At 46.4% G+C, this 21,880-nt stretch overlaps 1 pseudogene; it reads right to left on the bottom strand.

The window, feature by feature from the left end:
- Positions 1–3,171: 3,171 nt before the first annotated feature.
- On the bottom strand, positions 3,172–21,388 carry LOC129135656 (olfactory receptor 7E24-like; annotated as a pseudogene).
- Positions 21,389–21,880: the final 492 nt, after the last annotated feature.

Below are 21,880 nucleotides of genomic sequence, written 5' to 3'. Positions count from 1 at the left end.
GGACAAGGGCCCTCAAGGAGAATCCCTGCCCTGTACCAGACTATGCTATGGGTGTCAACCCACTGAGAGTTCAGGGTTTATTCATCTCAGCAGCAGTCTATTGTTACACTGACTAACATCCTAAGGTTTGAGAGATCTAGCATATTTTTAATTGAAGCTAGATTTAAGTTACACTGAGAACCTTATCTATTTAAAAATAAAAACTCTCCTAAAAAAAAACAAATAATCCACATTCCTTTCAACCACATGTGGCAAATTAGCAAAAAAAAAAAAACAAAAAACAAAAAAAAAACCTGACCACATATTAGGCCATAAAGAAGTCTCAACAAAATCCACTATACAATTGATATTGTCCAGATCACATTTTCCTGACCATAATGCAACAAAATTAGAAGTCAACAGCAAGAAGATAGCTAAACACAAGCATACATTTGGAAAATTAAAAATATCCTTTCATGAGTTAAATGAAAAATCACAATAGAAATTACTAAACATTTACAACTGAATGAAAACACAACTTTATATATATATGTATATATATATGTATTTTTTTTGTGAGTCTTCCAACTTTGTTCTTCTTTTACAAGGTTATTTGGGAAATTCTGGGTCTCCTGCAATTCCTCATACAGTTTTATGCTGTTTGTCAATTTCTGTGGCTGGGTCTATGAGAACTTATCGTAGTTCTCATAGACCGGGGTTTGCATGTCGCTGTCTAGAGTCCGGATCTGCTGCACCATGTCCGTCTCACTGTTCATCAGCTGGGCCAGAGGGCACTCTCTAGGAAGCTTGTCTAGGTAGACTTCCGGGTCGAAGTGCGCCCCGTTCAGATCAGTGGGGTCCAGGGGGTCGGTCCCCGCGGGGAGTCCCATCGCCTCCCCTTCCGAGAGGCCATTGTAAAACTTTAGCATCCTGTGCGCCTTCCACCGGCGCTCCGTGAGCCTCCCCATCCAGCCCTTCTGGGGAGTCCCCAGGTCCACACCCCGGGCTAGGCCCAGTGACAGCTGCCGCCGCCATAGCTCCAACTGCAGCCCACGGGCGTAAATTTTATATTTTTAAGTTGGATACATGGAGCTACTTGGCTTTTGCTTTCATCACACCGTTGAGGAAAGAGGTGGTTGCTTATGGTACCCCTGTTTTTACTGCAACGTGTAATGGATGAGAATCTCCCTGTTGCAGAGAGCAAAACACTGAACTAAATTGTGCTATAACACAGCTCTGTGTTGGGGGATTGGGAGTGATCATGCAAACGCTTGCAAATTTGCACAGTGAGAGAGACAATTGTTTGGGCAGCTGCTCACTATATGAAAAGGCAATTGACCAAAAGTCTCTTACTGAGCTATCTCAATACTTTCATTTTATTTTAACTTTTGGCAGCAGGGTGCAATTAAAGGAGAGAAAGAAAACAAAGTGATAAGTGTAAGATAATGTACACACATGTGTAAAAGAAAATGACAAACAGGATCACTATTTGTCTCTTGGTTACCTCCTTGGGCTCTATGTCTCCTTCCTCAGAGAACCTCGTTTTCCTTTGTCCAGATTTGTTAGGGTGGATAATCCAGGCGCCTGCTCCCCCATGATGGAAGCCAAAGACGTCCCTGGAGCCGCCTCCCGCTGCATCCTTTCCTGCACTGCCCACATGGACACAACTCAGCCGATTAGACTTCCTCTCAGAACTTTAGTCTTGAGCAAAGGGATTAAAGGGTGAAGTGACTGAAGGTATGCCCTTCCAAACTGGTACGTGAGCTAATGGCTAAAGTTTGCCAAGCCCATCCAAGCACATTTTTTCGTAATTTTTATTTATTTATTTTTTTGAGACAGAGTCTTGCTCTGTTGCCCAGGCAGGAGTGCAGTGGCGTGATCTCGATTCACTGCAACCTCTGTCTCCCGGCTTCAAAGGAGTCTCCTGTCTCAGCCTCCCCAGTAGCTGGGATTACAGGTGTATGCCACCATGCCTGGCTAATTTTTTTGTTTTTTGGGGTTTTTTTTCGTATTTTTAGTAGAAACAGGGTTTCACCATGTTGGCCAGGCTGGTCTCGAAATCCTGGCCTTGTGATTCGCGTGCCTCAGCCTCCCAAAGGGCTGGGATTACAAACGTGAGCCACCGCGCCCAGCTTCAAAAAGTTTTAAGCAGAGCTCAGTGGTCTTAACCACAGGCACATCGGAGGAGAATTTTTGAAAAACTTTCCAGCTTCCTCAATAGGAATGGAATCCAAACTCCGAATTGATGACTCCTTTGAGGAAGTCGAGAGCTGTAAGGAAAGCCAGGAACCGGGACAAGGGAGAGATGCGTCCCGAATGATCCTGTGCCAATTCTTTCTGGAATCCTTGATGTGATCTCAGCTGCCTTTTCTATACATGACACAGTGATTGTGGCACCCACTGGTCTAGCTGTGGTCTACAAGGAACCCCCAAAGGGAAGGGCACAGTGAGCAGGGGCATCCGCCTGAGTGACGAGGATTTGAGAGGGCAGGATGGTTGCAGGGAGAGGACTTGCCAAATACCATGTGTCTGGACTTAGACTGCCTGGTTCAAATTGGACTTCACCCTTTTTGACTTCGTGATCTGGTACAAGCTACATGAAAATCCGTTGCGCTTTTTCTAGTCTGTAAAATCATCATGAAATGTGCACTAATAACGTGGAGACTATGCAGATGAAATGAAACAAGCTGCATAGAGCACAGAGCTCAGAGTCTGGCCTTTAGGAAGCCCTCAGTAAGGGTTCATGATGCCATGGTGTCTGTCGTCATCCTCTTTATCCTCATCATCACCTTCAGAATCTCTTTGTTGTTCTTAGGGAATAGTTTAGAGGGACTGATTCCCTGCTATCATGGGTGAGATGTCTATGAAAAGGACAACCAGTGGGGGAGGAAAGCAAAATTTTGAATAAGATTTCTGAGACCCCCAGCACAACCAAGAACAGAAACTGCACAGTCTGCTGAGCAGAGAGTTGCATATTGGTTTCCTCCCATCTGCCCACCACACTCTCCTGTTTGTCCTGAGGATGAGGAAACAAACAAGGCTCCCGACCATCCTTCAGCACTCACTTGAAGGTGTGGCCTCCCCCTCCACAGCTGTGGGTATTTCAAGTCGTGTGGGACAAGAGACTGAGAAAAGAAATAAGACACAGAGACAAAATATGGAGAAACAACAGTGGGCCTAGGGGACCAGCGCTCAGCATACCAAGGACCTGCACTGGCACAGGCCTCTGAGTTCCCTCAGTTTTTATTGATTATTATTTTAGCAAAAAGGAATGTAGTAGGAGGGCAGGGTGATAATAAGGAGAAGGCCAGCAACGAACATGTGAGCAATAGAATCTATGTCATAATGAAGTTCAAGGGAAGGTACTATGACCGGACGTGTACCTAAGCCAGATTTATGTTTCTCTCCACCCAAACATCTCAGTGGAGTAAAGAATGACAAGGCAGCATTGCTGCAAACATGTCTCGCCTCTCACCATAGGGCGGTTTTTCTCCCATCTCAGAATTGAACAAATGTACAATCGGGTTTTATACCGAGACATTCAGTTCCCAGCGGCAGGCAGGAGACAGCGGCCTCCCTCTCTCTCAACTGCAAGAGGCTTTCCTCTTTCACTAATCCACCTCAGCACAGACCCTTTACGGGGGTCGGTCTGGGGGACGGTCAGGTCTTTCTCATCCCATGAGGCCATATTTCAGACTATCACATGGCGTGAAACCTTGGACAATACCCTGCTTTCAAGGGCAGGGCTCCTTGCGGCTTTCCACAGTGTATTGTCCCCCTGGTTTATTGAAACTAGAGAATGGCGACGACTTTTACAAAGTATACTGCTTGGAAACATCTTGTTAACAAGGCACGTTCTGCACAGCCCCAGATCCCTTAAACCTTGATTTCATACAACACATGTTTTTGTGAACTTCAGGTTGGGTCAAAGTGGCTGGGGCAAAGCTACACATTAACAACATCTCAGCAAAGCAATTGTTGAAAGTACAGGTCTTTCTCCGAATGGAGTCTCTTATGTCTTTCCTTTCTACATAGACACAGTAAGAGTCTGATCTCTCTTTCTTTTCCCTACACTCACTGAACTGCCTCTCCCCTCTGCTGGGACATGACCACGGAGAACAGGTCCACTGTCCTCCCTGCGTGGTGCACCGTGGAGGCTCAGACTGCGTCCTCAGGGCTGGCAAGAAGACAGGGTGAGACATGAGCCTCCTGATACAGGTGACGGCTGTGGAGCCCACAGGACTGCAACCTCACACTGCAGGGCTGGAGGCACAGACTGAGTATTTACTATTCTGTGGCCTGGGGGGCTGAGGCACAGAGCTCCTCATTAGCCAAAGTCTCCCAAGTTCCCCAACCTCTAAGGATTTCCTCATAATAATGCAAGAAGAAGAAGAGAAAAGTGAGTGTCTATAGAAGCTTTGGGGCTCCTCCTCTAATCAGGAGAAAGCTGGTGTGTATTCTTCGCTTCTTTCTTTTCTTTTTAAACATCCGACTGCTTTAATTTTCATCTTTTATTATCGGAAAATATACCACGTATAAATATTAAAAATTATAAATATATATAAGTTCATATAGAATGGCCAGTATAAACATTTACAATTTCCACTGTTTTTCAGTTTACAGATTAATGACATTAAGTACGTTCATATTGTTTAGCAACCATCACCGCCATCGTCTCCGGAACAGTTTTATCTTTCAAAATGGAAATTCCACCCATTCACCAAGCTCTCCATTCCTCTCTCTTGCCCACCCCAGGCGGCCACCTTTCTAGTTTGCAACTCTATGAGTTTAACTACTCTAGACACTTGATAGATAAGTGGAATCATACTGTGTTTAATTTTTTTGTTTTGGAGACAGAGTCTTTCTCTGTCACCCAGGCTGGAGTGCAGTGGCGTGATCTCGGCTCACTGCAACGTCCACATCGTGGGTTCAAGCGATTCTTGTGTCTCAGTCTCCCAAGTAGCTGGGATTACAGGCGTGCGCCACCACGCCCAGCTAATTTTTGGATTTTTAATAGAGAAGAGCTTTCACCATATTGGCCAGGCTGCTCTTGAACTCCTGACCTGAAGTGATCCGCCTGGCTCAGCCTCCCTAAGTGCTGGTGTTACAGGTGCGAGCCACTGAGCCTGGGCCTGTTTAACCTTTTGGGATTTATTTATTTCACTGACGATAATGTCTTCAAGGTTCATCCATGTTGCGGCCTGCGTCAGAAGTGCCTGTCTGTTTTTTTTTTTTTTGTTTTTTGTTTGTTCGTTTGACTTTGTTTTGTTTTGTGTTTCCATGGAGTCTCACTCTGTCGCACAGGCTGGAGTACAGTGGCACAATCTGGGCTCACCTCCGCTTCCCGGGTTCCAGCGATTCTTGTGCCACATCCTCCCGAGTAGCTGGGACTATAGGCACATGCCACCATGCTCATCTCATTTTTTGCATTTTCAGTAGAGACAGGGTTTCACCAAGATGGCCAGGCTGGTCTTGAATTCCTGACCTCAGGTGATCCGCCCGTCTCGGTCTTCCAAGACGCTGCGATTACAGGCGTGAGCCACCGCACCGGCCAGAAGTGCCTACCTTTTGAAGGCTGAATAGTCTTCCATTGTGTGAAGGAACTGCAGTGTGCTTTTTCATTCATCTGTCCACGAACCCTTGGGTTGCTTCCACATTTTGGCTTTTGTGAATAATGCTGCTATGAATATGGGTGTACACAAATCTGTCTTCCACTCCTGGCTTGTAATTCTTTTTGGTAGGTACCCACAAATGCAACGGCGGCAACATCCGATCATTCTGTTTCTAATTTTTCCAGTAGACGTCATACTATTTTCCCCGTTCCTTCACGGTTTTACATTCCCTCCGATCAGATTCAGTCATCGCTACTTCCCTCTAGTCTCACCAATGCCTGTTTGTTTATCATATCCATCCTAATGTGTGGTGTCACATTCTTGGTTTGATTTGCGCTTCCCTATAATGAGTGATTTTGAACATCATTTTAGATGCTTATTGGCCATTACGATATCTTCTTTAGGAACACGTCTACTCGAGTCTTCTGACCACTGTTGATGGGATGCTTTGGGTTTCTTGTTGTTTAGTTCTAGCTGTTCTTTATATATGATGGATATCAGCCTCTTTTCAGATATATGCTTTGCAAATATTTTTCCTAATCCATGGGTTATCTTTTCACTCAGTTCGCCGTGGTTTTTGCTGCACAAAAGTGTCTGTCATTTAGATGTAATCCAAGGAATGTAATTTTCTTTTGTTGCCTATGCTTTTGGTGTCATATCCCAGAGAACATTGCCCAATCTGATGTCATGAAAGCATGGCCAATGTTTTCCTTTAGGCGAATGATTCTTTTAGAGCTTGGGGTGAGGTCTTTGATCCAGTTTGTGTTAATTTTTGCACCTGGTGTGACATAGGGTCCACCTTCATTCTTCTGCATGTGGAAATCAAGTTTCTCCAACACCATTTCTTGAAAAAGCTGTTTTTCCACCAATGAGCTTTCTTACCACTCATGTTAAAAATCATTTAAACATACAGGTACCAAGTTATTTCTGGGCTCCAAAATAAACAAACAACAACAGACAACAGATAAGGTTACAGCATGGCCTGGCGCGGTCGCTCACGCCTGTAATCCCAGCACTTTGGGAAGCCGAGGTGGGCGGATCACGTGAGGTCAGGAGTTGAAGACCAGCCTGACCGACAGGGAGAAACCCCCATCTCTACTACAGGCGCATGCCTATAATCCCAGCTACTCGGGAGGTGGAGGCAGGAGAATCGCTTGAACCCAGGAGACAGAGGTTGCTGTGAGCCAAGATTGCACCATGACACTCCAGCCTGGGCAACAAGAGTGAAACTCCATCTCAAAACAAAAAACAAACAAACAAAAAAAAGCAGCATGACTTCAAGAGCAGAAAGAGAAGAGCTTAAAAACCAGCATAATGAGAAAGGAAGTTTCTTACCAAAGCATCTGGAAATATTCAAGAACTAAAATTTTCACACTGTACTATCAAACACTAGAATTCACTTATTCCATCCTTCTGTATTTTGGGACCCAATTATCCACTTGTCTTCATTCCCCATCCCACCCCTTTTCTTCCTAGCGTCTGCTAACCACCTTTATACTTTCCACCTTCCTGAGATTCCTTTTCTGTGTAGTTGTGTGATGGAGTCTCTTTCTGTTGCCCAGATTGGAGTACACAGGCACAATCCGGGCTCACTGCAAGCTCCGCCTCCCTAGTTCAAGTGCTTCTTGGGCCTCAGCCCTCCGAGTAGCTGAGACTAGAGGCATGCGTCACCACGCCCGGCTAATTGTTTGTTTTTTCCGTAGAGACGGCGTTTCACCATGTTGGCCAAGCGGGTCTCGAACTCCTGGACTCAAGTGATCCGTGCGACTCAGCCTCCCAGAGTGCTGGGATTACAGGTCTGAGCCACCAATCCTGGCCAAGGTTTCCTTTTTTCTTCCTACATAGAAGTGAGGATATGAAATATTTGACATTCTGTGCCTGGCTTCTTTCATTTAATATACAGACCTGCAATCTCATCCATTTTGTCTGCAGTGGAGAGGACTTTCTTCCTCTTTAGGCTGAATAATACTTCACTGGGTGTGTATACCACAGTTTCTTCATTGAAACAAATTTCTAAAGAGCAAATATTTTTAAAGTCTCGGAATGTGAAACTTCAGGGATACTGTGCCCATTTTATTCTTTTCTATTTCCCATCTTGTGTATATGCAAGTGTATAACAAAGCAGCAATTGATGTGTGTATAAATCTATAACTTCAACAAATGTAAAATGTAAATGCTAAGTGGTGGCTGGGCGCGGTCGCTCATGCCTGTAATCCCAGTACTTTGGGAGGCAGAAGCGGGCGGATCACCTGAGGTCGGGAGTTCAAGACCAGCCTGACCAAAATGGAGAAACGCTGTCTCTACTAACAATACAAAAAAAAAAAAAAAAAAAGATAGCCAGGCATGGTAGCGCATGCCTGTAATCCCAGCTACTTGGAAGGCTGAGACAGGAGAATTGCTTGAATACGGGAGGCAGAGGTTGCAGTGAGCCGAGACTGTGCCATTGAACTCCAGCCTGGGCAACAAGAGTGAAACTCTGACTCAAAAAAAAAAAAAAAAAAAAGACAAGAAGGAAATAGAAAATGCGAAATGGTAAGAAAAAACAGCATAATAAACATTTGTGTGGTGTTGATGGACAATGCATTTGAAGATAATATTTGAAGAAATCATACTACAATTAATTTCTGTTCTTATTCATTGGAGCTTCATGCCTCTAAAATCTTCGTCATTGGAACTACGTCTGGTGCTTTAAAAGAAAAAAAAAAAAAATCCACCTACTCACACAGGTGCAAGGAAATCAGAATCTCAAGTATTGAGGCCCAGGCCTCACCATGCGTAAGCTCCCCAGGTGATTTGACTCAAAGCCAAGATTGAGGAACGGCGACATGGATCTCTCCACAGAACCTGCCTAAATAGATTCTCTAGAAGCAGTTTATAAAGAAATTCCACATGAACTGTGGAAGAGGATATGAATTTGATGTACAGTATGTCCTCACTTAACATCTTTGAAAGTCTCTTGGAAACTTCACCTTGAAGCAAAATTATGTATAGTGAAACCACTTATTTTTCATCAACAGTATAACTACACAACTTTGAACAACGAGTTGTGTTGGAGGACCTTCTGTACATTGTTTCCATAAAGTCAGTTTTCAGGGAATTCCGAAACGAAGTGAGGACTTCGTGTATATAAAGTGATGGTTGTGATTCCACCTGGATGACAAGGTTATTGCTCAGAGACTAAAAGAGGCCGCCTAGGTATGGAGGATTCTGTCATGAGGTTTCTGATAAACCAAGGATCCCAGAATCCTCACCCATTCCAGTTAAAGGCATAAAGAAGAAAGCAATATTCACAAAGGAAATGCGGAAAGGAATAAAAGCCATCAAGCCACAAAAATAATGTGACTAAGGGGCAGGATTTGCAGATGTAGAGATTTAATGTGGTTACCCTTTCTCACTCACACAAGAAAAAGGATGGAACAGATCATGAGATTCGACTGTTTTGCTGTGCAGCCTCCGCAGGGCACTTTGTATGTCCCTGTTTCTCAGGCTGTAGATGAAAAGGTTCAGCATGAGGGTGACCACAGCGTACATCACTGATGCCACCACACCATTCCTGGGGGGTGGTGACACAGCTGAAGCCAGGTACATGCCAATGCCTGCTCCATAAAATCAGCAAACAGCCGCTAGGTGAGAGCCATAGGTGGAGAAGGCTTTATACTTCCCATCTGACGATGACATCCTTAGAATGGAGGGGAAAATTTTATAGTAAGACAAAAGGATCCCTGAAATGGGAAGAAAACCAAACATAGTACTATCAAAATATATGAATATGCTATTGATGACGCTGTCAGAACAAGCAAGTTTGAGAAGATGAGAGGGGTCACAGACAGAATTAGAGATTTCCACATTCTTGATGCTGGTGAATTGTAACACAATCCAACTGTGCAGCTGGGAATCCAACAGGCTAAGGAAAAAGGACACCAAAACGAAGAAGACACAGAGGTGAGGATTCACGATGACTGGGTAGTGCAGAGGGCAACAGATGGCTAGAAAGCAGTCATAGGCCATCACAGTCAGGAGCATGCCTTCTATACATGGAAAAAGGAGCAAGAAAGAAATCTGTGTCAGGCAGACTGCATGAGAGATGACTCTGCTATGCGCCGGCATGTCCACAATCATCTTGGGAACCGTGGCCGAGGTGAAACCGATGTCAGCCCAGCACATGTTGGAGAGGAAGAAGTACTTGGGGGTGTGGAGGGGGGAGTCAGAGCTGACAGCCAGGATGCTGAGCAGGTTCCTCAGCACCGTGACCAGATACATGGACAGGGACAGGGACAGCAAAGCGAGGACCGGCTGCAGTTCTGGATCCTCTGAGAGTCCCAGGAGGAGGAATTCTCAGACACCTGTGAGATTCTGTGGCCCTGTGTGTCTTGGACACCTTGAGAAGGAAAGAGGATTGGAAAAATAAAAGATAAAAACCAGCCCTTAATGCTGGATGCAAGCAATTCACAAGGAACATCTTCACACTTGCGGACCATACACCGCCAGCAATGTTTCTCCGTTGTGACAATTCCAAAAATCTCAGAATTATTACGTGATTTACTTTTTTGCTATATGAGGCTTTCAGTACATACTACTTTGGAGAAAAACCACGGAAGAATATTAGAAGACCAAAACGTCATATATAACAAATCCGTGATCTCCGTAAAATATGGCCCTACTCTTTTCAGAAAAAATACAATGCAATGAAAATGTCCTTCTCTCTTTCAGAAAAAGATCTCAGTCTAATTGAAAGAAATTAAGAAGCCGTGAAATACACTCTACTTTATTCTGACACCGTACTACAACTTCCATTGATGTAGAATATGTAAAAGGACGACACAAGAGCAAGGACCCCATTAGCTGAAAACGAAATCGAAACTTATAGTTCTCAATCGGAAGACCTTTTCACATGCCTGTCACTTTTCATATTTATTATCATCCTTCAGTTTTCTGACATAATTTTTTCATAAAAGTACATGCACACTCAAAAATGGGAGCTGTGTTTCCAAATGAATTGAATCTATAACTCTTGGCCCAGCACCATGGCTCACACCTGTAATCCCAGCACTTTGGGCAGCCGAGGCTGATGGATCATCTGAGGTCAGGAGTTCCAGACCAGCCTGGCCAACGTGGTGAAACCCCATCTCCAGTGAAAATAAAAAAAAATTAGCCGGGTGTGGTGGCGGGTAACCCTAGCTACTCGGGAGGCTGAAGCTGGAGAATCCCTTAGAACATGGAAGGCAGAGATTGGATACCCTGTGATAGGATTTTTGATATCCTAGGGAGATATTGCTCCTGACAGTAGAGTGGGCGTACACCCTGTGATATTATTTGTAATATCCTAGAAAGATATTGCTCCTAATATCACGGTGGCTCTACACCCTGTGATCTTAATTGTAATATCCTACAGAGATCTTACTCCTAATAATACAGTGGGTGTACACCCTGTGATATTATTCATAATATATCACAGAGATACGACTCCTGATATCACAGTGAGTGTACACCATGTTTGTACACCCTGTGATCTTATTTGTAAAAACTTAGAAAAATATTACAGCTAATATCAAAGTGGGTGTACACCCTGCGATGTTATTTATTATCTACTAGGTAAATATTACTCCTAATATCACATTGAGTGTACACCATGTGTGTACAGACTGTGAAATTATTCGTAATACCCTAGGAAGATATTTCTCCTCATATCACAGTGTGTGTATACCATGAGAGATTTTTTTTTCTAATATCCAGCGGGGGAGAGGTTGATATTGCTTCCAATATCACAGAAGGAGTACACCCCCCTGTGATATTTTTCCTAATATCCAGGAAAGGAGAGGATGACATTATTCGCAATATCACTGGGGGTGTACCACCTCCCGCCGGGATATTGTTCTTAATATCCGGAGGTGGAGAGTATGATGTCACTCCCAATAACACAGGGGGTGTACACCACCCCTGTTTGTAAACACCCCCTATGATATTGTTCCAAATGGCCTGTGAAATAGTAAACGTGACTCCCATTATCGCGGGGTGTGTTCAGCTCTGATGATATTGTTTTCTAACATCCAGGGAAAGAGAGTATGCGATTACTCCCAATATCGCACGGGTTGTACACCCTTTTGTGTTTTGTGCCCAATATCCAGGAAAATAGAGGATGATATTACTCCCAATATCGAAGTAATTGTACAGCACCCCTGTGATATTCTTCCTAATATCCAGAAAGGAAAAGAATGCTATTACTCCCAACAGCGTAGGAAACGTATACCCGCGCTGTGATATCTTTCCCAGTATCCAGATGGGGAGAGGATTATATTACTTCCAATGTGGCAGGGTGTGTACACTCCCTCTGTGATGTCATTGCTAACATCCAGGTTTGGGGAGGACGACATTACTCCCAATATCGCAGGGAGAGTACATCCCCCCGTGACCTTGTTAGTCATTTCCTGGGTGGAGAGGATGATCTTACTCCCAATATCGCAGGGGGTGTACACTCCCCTGTGAAAATCTTCCTATATTCAGAGGGAGAGAGGATGATGTTACTCCCAGTACCTCAGGGGGTTTCTACAGCCCTGTGATACTCTTCGTAATATCCACAGGGAGAGAGGATGATATTACTCCCAATATCGCAGGGGGTGTATACCCCTCCTGTAATATTGTTCTGAATACCCTGGGAGGGAGAGGATAAGGTTACGTTGAATATCACAGGGAATGTACACCCTCCCCCTCTGATACCCTTCCTAGTGTCCAGGGGAAGAGAGGAAAATTTCACTCCCAATATCACAGAGGTAGTACACCCCACCTGTGATGTTGTTCCCAATATGCAAGGGGGGAGAGGATGATACTACTCTCAATATCGCAGGGCTGTTCACATCCCCAGTGACATTTTTTCCTAATATCTAGGGCAGAGACAATTATATGACAGCAAAGGTCGCAGGGTCTGTACATCCCTTCCTGATATTGTTCCTAATATCCAGGGGGGAAGAAGATGATATCAAATATGAAAGGGGGTGTACATCCCCCACCCCTATGATATTGTTCTTAATAATCGTGAGGGGAGACGATGATATTTCTCCAAATATCGCAGGGGTTGTTCACAACCCCCAGTGATATTGTTTCTGATATCCGGGGGGGTAGAAAATCATATTACTTCCAATATTGCGGGCGATGTATACCCCACCTGAAATATGGCACCGAATATCCAAAGAGGGAGAGGATGGTATTCATACCAATATCGAAGTGTGTGTCCACGCCCCTTATCATATGGTTTTTAGTATCCAGTGGGCGGGAGGATGATATTAGTCCCAACATCCCAGAGGGTGTATACTACTCCTGTGATATTGTTCCTAACCTCCAGAAGGGAGAGGATGATATCACTCCCAATATCTCAGAAGTTGTATATTCCCCGTGATATTGTTCATCATATCCAGGGAGGCGCAGGATGACATTCCATTGAATTTCACGACAGGCCTACACGCACAGTGTGATACTGTTCCTACTATCCAAGAAGGAAGAGGATGATATTACTCCCAATAAAGCAGTGGGTGTACATCACCCCTGTGTTGTTGTCTGTAATATCCGGGGCCGGGGGAGGAGGGGAGAGGATAACCTTCCCTCAAATTTAGCAGGTGGTTTGACGCGCCTTGTGGTGTTGTTTTAAATATCCAGCGGGGAAGACAATAGTACTATTTTTGATAGTCCGATTCATCCGCTCCACCTTTCCGGAACTCTGAGGCTGGGAGGCAGCATGCAGGTTCCGTGTGATCCCCAATACCTTTGCCATCTTCTGTATCAAGGCAGCCAAAAACGCAGGCCCGTTGTCTGAACCGATACGTAAGCGCGGTCGAAATCTAGGAATCACATCTCGAAGAAGCACAGGGGTTACTTCACGAGCTTTCTCAGTTCGTGTTGGATAGGCCTCCACCCACCCAGAGTAGGTACGCCCAAGAACTGGTACATACTTGTTACCTCCACACTTTGGCATCTCTGTGAAGTCTACCTAGAGACCTTCAAAGGGGGCTGCTCCATAAGCTCGTATGCCGGGCGGAACAGCTGGACCTTGCCTCGCATCATGCTGTTGGCAGGTAACACACCGCTGCCTCACCGTTTTGGCAAGGGCTGACAAAGGCGAGATGTAGAAATACCGGCCTAACAACTTTTCCAGTGACTCCTGACCTCGATGGGTGGTTTCTTGCACAGCCAGTACAACTGCAGCTCCTAGCAGCTGTGGCACAGCTACTCTCCCATCTGGTAACCGAATCCATCCTTCCTCCATCACTTGTCCTTCCCTCTACCTGGAGAAAGTCCTTTTCTTCTTTAGAAGAAGGAGATCCAAGATCAGGTGCTTGAGGGAGCACTGATGCCCAGAAGGGGGCAGATGCTGCTTTTCGAGCCTCTGAGTCAGCGCGGGAATTCCCCAAACCCAGCAAGAGGGAAGCTTGCTGGTGTCCTCTGCAGTGCCTAACTGCCACCTTGCGGGGTTTCCATACTGCTTCTAATGATTACAGGCTTTCTTCTTGATATTTTCTGTCTTTTCCCCCAGAGTTCAATAGGCCCTTTTCTTTCTATCACGCTCAATGCACTTGAAGGGTTAAAAAGACATACCGAGAATCAGTGTAAATGTTGACAGTCTCACCCTCACTGAGTTCTAAAGCCCCAGTGAAAGCAATGAGTTCAGCTTTCTGGGCTGAAGTGGCCTGGGGCAACGATCTGGCTTCAACAACCGTGTCCAGGGTTATCACTGCATACCCTGCACCTCTCTCTCCTTGGGGGTTGAAGAAGCTGCTCCCATCTACGTATATTTCCCAGTGTACTGATGCCCAAGGCTGGTCCCGGAGATCAGGTCTGCTAGAGTCAATTGAGTCCAACACTTCTACACAATCAGGCTCGACAGGGCTCTCTGATACCGGCAGCAAGGTGGCGGGGTGTAGGATGTTGCAAACTTCAATGGTTATACGGGGATTTTCACAGAGCAAAGTTTGGTACTTGGTCAGTCTGGCATTCGTTAGCCAATGATGTTCTTTAGTATTCATTAAAAGTCACCACAGCATGGGAGGCCTTTATGTTCAGGTTTCGCCCAAGAGTCAGCTTATTTGCTTCTTGTACTAGCAGGGCAGTTGCTGCCAAGGCCCTCCAACAGGGAGGCCATCCTTTAGAGACCCTGTCTAGTTGTTGAGAGAGGTAGGCCACCGGCCTCGGCCAGGGCCCCACAGTTTGGGTTCAAAGTCCAGCTGCCATCTTTTCTCTCTCTGATGTATACAATGGAAAAGGCTTTGTCAGATCGGGTAGCCTCAGGGCTGGGGCTGCCAGAAGTTTTTCCTTTAACTCATGAAAGACTTGCTGTTGTTGGGATCCACATTCCAAAGTTTCCCAGTCCCCGCCCCCTTCGTGACTTCATACAAAAACTTGGCTAATACTGCAAAGTTTGGTATCCACTGTCTACAAAGCCCCACAGCTCCTAAGAATTCTCTCACCTGCCTTCTGCTCTTAGGCTCCACTAGATGGCAAATGACCTGCTTTCTTTCTGATCCTGGGCTGCGTTCCGACCCCTGTCGGATAGTAAATCCCAAGTAACGTACCTGCTGTCGGCAGATCTGAGCTTCCTTCTTGGACACCTTCTACCCACAGTCCTCCAGGTGCTGGTGTAGGGCATCTGTTCCCTTGGCACACCCGACTGCGGTGGGGTGTCCCAGCAGAAGGTCATCAACCTACTGGAGCAACACGCAGCCTAGGTCTCTGCTGGGAAACTTCTGGAGGTCTCGAGCCCATGCCTCCCCAAAGATGGTGGGGGAGTTCTTGAACCCTTGGGGAAGTCCGGTCCAAGTGTACTGAGTAGTGACACGTGACTCCGGATCTTCCCACTGAAAGGCAAAGAGCTGCTGCCTCTCAAGGGCTAATCTGATAGGAAAGAAAGCGTCTTTCAGGTCCAAGCTGGTGAACCAGCTGTCCTCAGCTGGCGGCAACCACAACAATGTGGACGAGTTAGGTACTGTTGGATGTAAAGTCAGTGTGGCTTGATGAAGCAAGCGCAAATCCTGTACCGGCCGGTAGTCCTTGGTCCGTGGCTTGGGAACAGGCAGGAGGGGAGTGTTCCATGGACACTGACAAGGAACAATCATTCCAAAAGTTCTTAGGTGCTTGAGACGGACCTGGATACCTTGAAGGGATTCTCTGGGTACGGGCTCCTGTTTTTGCCTCACCGGCTGGACCCCAGTCTTAACTGGCCAATCCCAGAGGGTTCTCTTCTGCCCGTACTCTTGGCCACTGCTTAGCCAGAGCTGGTCTTCTCTCTTGGTCTGGCTCAGTTCAGAAAAGTCTCCATTCCTCCTCTCGGGGGACCATAAGCGTCATAATGACTCCCATTCTGGGTAACTTTAGCAGTGAAGAGCCGTGCTCTGTGAAAGAGGCAGTGGCTCTCAGCTTGCTGAGCAAGTCCCTTCCCGAAAAGGTCAAGAGACAGTCAGGCATGTACCAAAACTGATGAATGACTTTATGTCCTCCTACAGTACAAGTCCGAGGCAAGCAGAAAGCTTGCTTTGCTGAAACCCCCGTGGCTCCGATGACCTCAATAGTCTTTTTGGATTAGGGGGCGACCGGGGCGCTTACTAGCGAATGTTCAGCACCGCTATCTACAAGAAAGTCAATGTCTCCACCCCAGACTGTCATTCTGACCAGAAGTCAGAATGGGGACGCTTGAGCCCGGTCTCCCTCAGTCCAAGAACCCTTCTTCCAGGTTGAGCACGGCCCCTTCCTCATTGTCTGGGGCCTCCTGCTCTGAGTCACCTTGTTTTCTTTTCAGCTCAGGGCATTTGTTCTTCCACTGTCCTATTTCTTTACAATCAGCACACTTGTTACGCTGCAAACTCTGACAGCCAAGCTGAGTTTCTTTCCCAGGGCCCCCCTTCCCTTGCCTCTTTGGGGGGGCCCCTCTGATTGCTGAAGCTGACAAACAGGTCGGCGTGTCGCCGGGCCTGACTTCCATTCTCTCTGCGGTTTTCCTTACGGCTTACTGCATCCCTGTTTACAAACACCTGGCTAGCTATTTCTAGTAATTGGGATGGATTCATGCCTGCAAGCCCAGTCTGTTTCTGCAGTTTTCTTCTCATGTCTTCTGAGTTTTGATGGACTAAAGCCATGTGAATCATGCGCTGATTTTCAGGGCTATCGGGATCAAAGGGAGTATACATATGATAGGCCTCACACATTCTCTCGTAGAATTGTGCTGGACATTCTTCTTTTCCCTGAATGACTTCAGAGAGCTTGTTAACGTTTGTGGCCTTCTGAGCTCCCCTCATTAGTCCTTCGAACAGAGCTTCCCTGTCTCGGTTTAGCCTTTGCATATCCTCTCTTTCATGTGGGTCCAACGGGGGGTCGGTTCCGGGCAACTGGGTCCTTCCATACTCTTGGGGCGTTGATAATCAGCTGCTGCATGTTCCTCTAGCCACTTAGTTGCTGCTGGGAGGACTCTCCACCTTTCTTCGCTGTTAAAGAGGAAAATGAGCAACTGGTGCCAATCAGCCCAGGTGTGGTTGTGGGTCTGGATAACAGTTTGGAGCAAATCAATTAGGGCTTGTGGCTTCTCGGTATAGGGCGGTGAACTGTTTTTCCAGTTGAGAAGGTCGACGCAGGTGAAGGGCTGGTACCCAAAAACACGGCTTTCCACCACATGAGCATTTTCATTTATCCCAGTCTACCGCTGCTCCCTCAGGGGCATTTGTGTCCCCGTTTTGGGTCGTAAACGAGCTGCCGAGGAAGGCGTGGAATGGCGCAATGCTACTTACCGCAATTAATAATCTCAATTATTAATTGACACTAATAATTATCAATATTAATAACCAATAATATAATTTTTAAAATCAATACCGATACTAATGATAATTAATGTTAAATAGTTATACTAACGATAACAATACATGATTAATATTAATGATTAATGATGCCTGATATCAATAACTGATATTGATCTTATTCATTAGAAAACAGTAATATTAGCTCCTAATAATTAACATTAATATTAATAATCTGAAAACTTTTTATTAGCAATTATTTCTTAATATTAATATTAATATCGGCCATTCATATTCAAGTTCATAAAAAATAAGGGATAATTCACACTAATATTACTCCCTAATACCTCAGTGGGTGTACACCCACCTGTGATATTTCTCGTAATGTTCAGGGAGGGAGAGAGCATGATATTACGTTCAATATCGCAGTAGGTGTACACCCAGCCTGTGATATTGATCCGAATATAATCTCCAGGGGGTGGAGTATGACATTACTCCCAATATAGCACTGGGTGTGCATACACCCGGTGATTTTGTTCCTAACATTAACGGAAGAAGAGAATGCTGTTACTCCCAACATCGTAGGAAGGGTACACCCCCGTGTGAGATGGTCCTTAATAACATTCCAAGGCGGAGGGGGTGATATGACTACATATATGGCAGAAAGTGGACACCCCCAAGGATATTGTTCCCACAATCCTGGAGGGAAGAGGATGATATTACTTTCAGTATCACAGAAGGTGAACATGCCCACACTGATATTGTTTCTAATTGCAACGTGGGAGAGGAGGATATGACACGCGATATCCCACGGAGCAGAAACACCGCTGTGATACTGCTCTTCATATTCAGGGAGGAAGAGGATGATATGACTCCCAATACAGACGGCTGTACAACCTCTGTACAACGGGGTGTACACTGGTGGGTGAAACAGTTCATAATCTCCAGAGCGGGAGACGATATTACTCACAATATGATAAACAGGATGTGAGTCCACCGCGGATCCTAAAAACCAGGGTGTCCAGAGGGGCTGGCTTTTACTCTCCGCATCGCGGGGCGTGACTCACACCCCTGCGATGGGAGTCCTAAGAGCCAGGGGGTAAGAGGGGCGTGCTCTTAATCCCCTCATCGATGGGCGTGCATCACACCACAGAGATGGGGGTTCTAAGAGCCAGGCGGAAAAGAGGGGCTGGCTCTTACTACAGGCATTGCGGGGCGTGCCTCATCCCCCTGCGATGGGGATCCTAGGAGCCAGGGGGGCAAGAGGGGCTGACTATTGCACATCGCATCGCGGGGAGTGCCTCACCCCCCTGTGATGGGATTTCTAAGAGCCAGGGAGGCAAGCGGGGCTGCAGGAGACAGTGGCGGTCCTCCATCTCAACTGCAAGAGGCTTTCCTCTTTGACGAATCCACCTCAGCACAGAACTTTCACGGGTGTCAGGCTGGGGGCGAGTCAGGTTTTTCCCATTCTACGAGGCCATATTTCAGAATGTCAAAAGGGGAGGAACTTTGGAAAATAACCTGCTTTCAGTGGCAGAGGTCCCTGTGGCTTTCCACGGTGCATTGTGCCCCTGGTTTATTGAGACTAGAGAATGGCAATGACTTTTACCAAGTATACTGCTCGTAAACATTTGGTTAACAAGGCACGCCCTGCACAGCCCTAGATCCCTTAAGCCTCGATTTTATACAACACAGGTTTTGGTGAGCTCCAAGTTGGGTCAAAGGGGCCGCGGCAAAGCTACAAATGATCAACATCTCAGCAAAGCAATTGTTTAAAGTACAGATCTTTTTCAAAATGGAGTCTCTTATGTCTTCCCCTTCTACATAGACACAGTGACAGTCTGATCTCCCTTTCTTTACCCTACATCCAAGGGCTTGAACATTTCTTGACTTTTTGGCAATCCAAATCGTTATGTCTCCGAAACCGAGTTGACTGAGGGGACCGCAGGGCTGGGCAGGACCTTTGACTTCGTATACAACCACAGGAGCAAGAAAACCTCAGCCCCACTCTACCAACACGCACCTAGTAAAATTCCGCCAACCGAATCTCACCCACGCTAACACGTGGGGAGCGTTGCTTGCACCACGAGTCCCCATTTGACTCAACCGCCGATGCCAAGTGTGTGGTTCCAGTTGCGACGGCCCCCCGTGAAGTGGCTTCCGGATGTGCGAATGAACCAGGCAGAGTTTCACTGGCCAGATAGACCCCAGCAAAGCTGAAGTCAACTCCCACATTTGGGATGCATTTCAGAGGTAAAACATTCATCCCGTCTTCTTTCCGGATGTCTGACACCGTGGTTCTCCCCCTGATCCTAAGAGTAGCTGAGGTAGAGACTCACTGAAAGATCTAGGCAGGGATATCCCATCATGCACAGGCTCTCTCCATTCTCTGACCTGGGAACAACTCTGAGCAGGATTCCACATCTAGGGGGCCTCGGAACTGAGCGGGATTTTCTGAGACACACCAAATGGCTGCTCCCTTTCCGCCGCTGTTGAGGGTCGTTATCTGGATTATCCAGATCACCTAGAAAGTATCCGTATCCAGAATCAATAAGATCGACTCTCTGCTCCTCTGACAGCAGAAGGAGCAGGACCATAAGGAACCAAAGAGCGTGGAAGGAAACGATGTGACAGGAAAGCTCAGAGAACGGCCACAGGGGGTCGTCAGCAGGCCTTCCCACCTGAATCATGAATAATTAATGAAGCGCAAATCAAAGGGGACTCGAGTTTCAGCAGGAGCAATTCATCCAACGGGAGATCGCCGGAGGGCCAACACGATTGAGAGACTGGGAGCCGGGTGCAGTGTCAAAGGGGACGCGACTGGTTCCAAAGCTCAAGAACACCATGGGGTCACTTGGGCTACGTGAGAAAATGCCCCAGTGTGCTGGTTCATCATTCCGACTCCTGCCTGTCTCTTCCCGTCCAAGGAACATGGACCCTAAGTCGTGCAGCTGCAGATGACCATGGGCAGAATTAGGGGCCGTGGCACAAAAGTTCACCGACACGGGAGTTCCACAGAAGGTGCGGTGGATCTTCGCAAATCCAGAGACATGGCAATGGGACCCAGGGAATTAGAGCCTCACAGGCGTCCGGGACACTTTTCAGGCATAATGCCTGGAGTCGCAAGACGAGCTGAAAAAGGAGCCAGGCACTGAAGGACAAAGCGTTGTTGACTTTCCTCATCTGTGTTTCCCAGTGCGGTCCAATTCACGGTGGTTTCCAAGCGCCTCCTGGAGGAGAAAACACATGAGGGTGCGGTCAGGGTTCTCTGCTGACAGACTTACCTTGGGGAAGAAAGAGAAGCTCTGAAGATGGATCATGGCCGTGACTGCATGTCAAGGAGAATCTCCTTGATGACACTGAGGCCTACGTCGAGATAGACTAAATGTGGTCCAATTAAAAGGTGTCTATTTTACCACATTTTTTAAAACAAAACAAAACAAAACAAAAAGATCGAAAAGAAGACAGGGGTACAGGCACCAGTGTTACATGTCTGACGGGGAGCATCTATTCTTCAAAGCTTGCAGCTGTACACGTAGGTTTTAGAATGTCTGTCAGCAGTGGACATGATCTTAGAGTGGGCTGTGCAGATAGACCTTTCCAGGTCACGTAATTGGATTAAGTTAATTGCAATTAAGGTACAGGTAACTGATTAGGTTAGGGTAGGTTCCACGTCAGGTGACCAGTGGCAGTATAAAAGGCAGCCTGGAAAGCAGAGGTCCCTCTCCGCCCCTTCCTCCATCGTCCTGGATGCTGCATCGCTTCCAGCGGGGCTGCTCCAGCACCTGCCCATCTCAGCGCCAGCCGGGGAAAGAAAGTAGACATGTAATTTCAGGTTAGTTTCACTGAACAATTGTTTCTTGCACGCAATCCCTGAGGGGTGTGGGGGTGGGGGGAAGAGACAAAGGAGGCCGAAAGAAACCGATCACACTGGGGCTTGCTGGTGGGGTAGGATGTGTTCTCGTTACTAGTAATTCTTGCAACAGAAAACGAGAAAACATATCCGTGTCCACGTGTGGGATAAGACCAAGATGGGAATGCGAAAAGAAACGTACTGCAGCATGCTGAATTGGTGGGTAAATGGAAAAAGGACTTTGGAAAAAAGGGTGGTTTGCCCTTCAGCCGTGTAAGACGTCGATACGATATGGCACTTGTTCCCCGTTTGTTCAGATGAATTCGTGTGGTATGCGTAAAATACCAGAAAAAATAAATAAGTAAAGAGGGGCTGGAGCTAAAGCCAAAAGGTAGAACAGGAAAGACCATCACCTGCTAGTGTGGTAGAGAGGAAGGTAACTTCTCTCTATGAATTTGTGTTTGGAAGTTGCCTAATGAAATGGCCAGAGTAGCGATTCAAGTTGTCACAGGAAGCATCCCTTATCCCTGACTTCAAACAGACCTGCCAAAGGGTGGCGCAAGCCATGCCCTGTGCCTTCGATCATTCTGTCCGTCAAGGGAGATAGAATCACCGTGTCTTCTACCGGAGTGAATCGTGAGAGACCTAAGTCCAGTCTCCAGAATCAGTTG

Source organism: Pan troglodytes, chromosome 7, assembly GCF_028858775.2.
Source record: "Pan troglodytes isolate AG18354 chromosome 7, NHGRI_mPanTro3-v2.0_pri, whole genome shotgun sequence".
Taxonomy (NCBI): domain Eukaryota; kingdom Metazoa; phylum Chordata; class Mammalia; order Primates; family Hominidae; genus Pan; species Pan troglodytes.
The sequence above is the reverse complement of the archived record's forward strand: the minus strand, read 5'-3'. Positions and strand labels throughout refer to the sequence as shown.